We start from the raw sequence: 1365 nt of genomic DNA on the forward strand, positions 1-1365 counted from the left end.
GATCTAGACCCCTTTCCGGTAACAGATGCCTGCAACACCGCCAAGGCTTCTGAACATGAGGCAAGCCACTCTGCCCCCTCCTCATCTTAACCCAAGACCTCTAAGGTTTCTAGCCCTCTCACGATGTTTCTCCCTCCTCCACACCAGATCTCTGGACCTCAAGGCTACTGGGACACTGTGAGGTAGTCCTCAAGTAACTCATGCAGCTACAGTGACTATTGCTCTGGCATCGTGTGTGCCTCTTTAAGGGCCTCACTGTCTGCCTAGGCTACACGTTGGGGAGCAAGGCACAAGTGCCCTCTTGCCTCAGGCCCCAACCCCACCAAACCTATCAGAGGTTTATTTTTGTTTGTTTGTTTTGTGCCATTGTCCTAGGTTTCTTGAAAATATTACAGTATTGCAGGAAGATCCAAACAGATCCCTGAGGCGTTTTGAAAGTCATGTCACCTGTAGGCTGACTGACCTGCAGGTTGGACAGACTGCCAAATGCTGGAGTCCAAAAGCATTTTCTTAGCTTCAGTGATCTACTTCAATGATCTCCTGATCCAGGGCTGAGACCTCGGGAACATAATTGTCTCTTTTTTCTCCCTCCTCCTCCTGCAGCTTGATGGAGATACCTCTTACTGCGTCCCTCCGAATCCACTTCATCAGATGCGTGACATAGCCTGCTATCTTGTTGTGGAGCTTCTTGCTGGGGATAATGGTGATCTCCTCACACACGTGCTTGTCCGTGTGGCAGTCGTTGCCCAGGCATGTGTAGTACTTTTCTATGATGACCTGGACTGCCTTCTTCATGGTTTGGGTGTGAACGCAGCCCATGTTGGCAGGTCCTTGGTAAAAGAGGCCCTATCGGAGGTTTCTAACACACATTTTCTACACCCCACTGCTGGCATGAAGTCAACGGGGTAGGGGGAGAGGGGTTAGGATTCTGAACATTGTCACAGGGAAGCCCAACAATATCAATATCTTACTTTCCTGCTTTCCTTTCCCAACTCTCAGGTCCCTCCCCTTTTGGAATGTAAAACTATCTCTTACATCAGAGCTACTCAAAGTGCTGGTTGGCAACAAGCTAAGTCTGATTGGTGTCAGCACATAAATCACCGTATTGCTTCCTTCATCAAGAAAGTCTTGCTAAAAAAAAAAAAAAGAAAACCAACAACGAAAAAAAAAAAAAAAAACCAGCAACAGTGCCAACTGAACTAAACAGTGTTCATGGTGATAAAGTTGATTTACATTCTGGAATAGGCTTCTTATCTCAGTAATAAACAGGTCTCAGGAGGTAGCCGAGTTTGTTGTTTGTTCCTACCTATTCTGTAGTTTGTGGATAAATTTTATGCCCAGCTTCCTTCCAGTTTCGGCTTTTGA

At 46.5% G+C, this 1365-nt stretch overlaps 1 pseudogene; it reads right to left on the reverse strand.

Annotated features, from left to right (window-relative positions):
- Positions 1-331: 331 nt before the first annotated feature.
- On the reverse strand, positions 332-819 carry LOC111539242 (annotated as a pseudogene).
- Positions 820-1365: the final 546 nt, after the last annotated feature.

Source organism: Piliocolobus tephrosceles, chromosome 1 (assembly GCF_002776525.5).
Source record: "Piliocolobus tephrosceles isolate RC106 chromosome 1, ASM277652v3, whole genome shotgun sequence".
NCBI classification, from domain to species: domain Eukaryota; kingdom Metazoa; phylum Chordata; class Mammalia; order Primates; family Cercopithecidae; genus Piliocolobus; species Piliocolobus tephrosceles.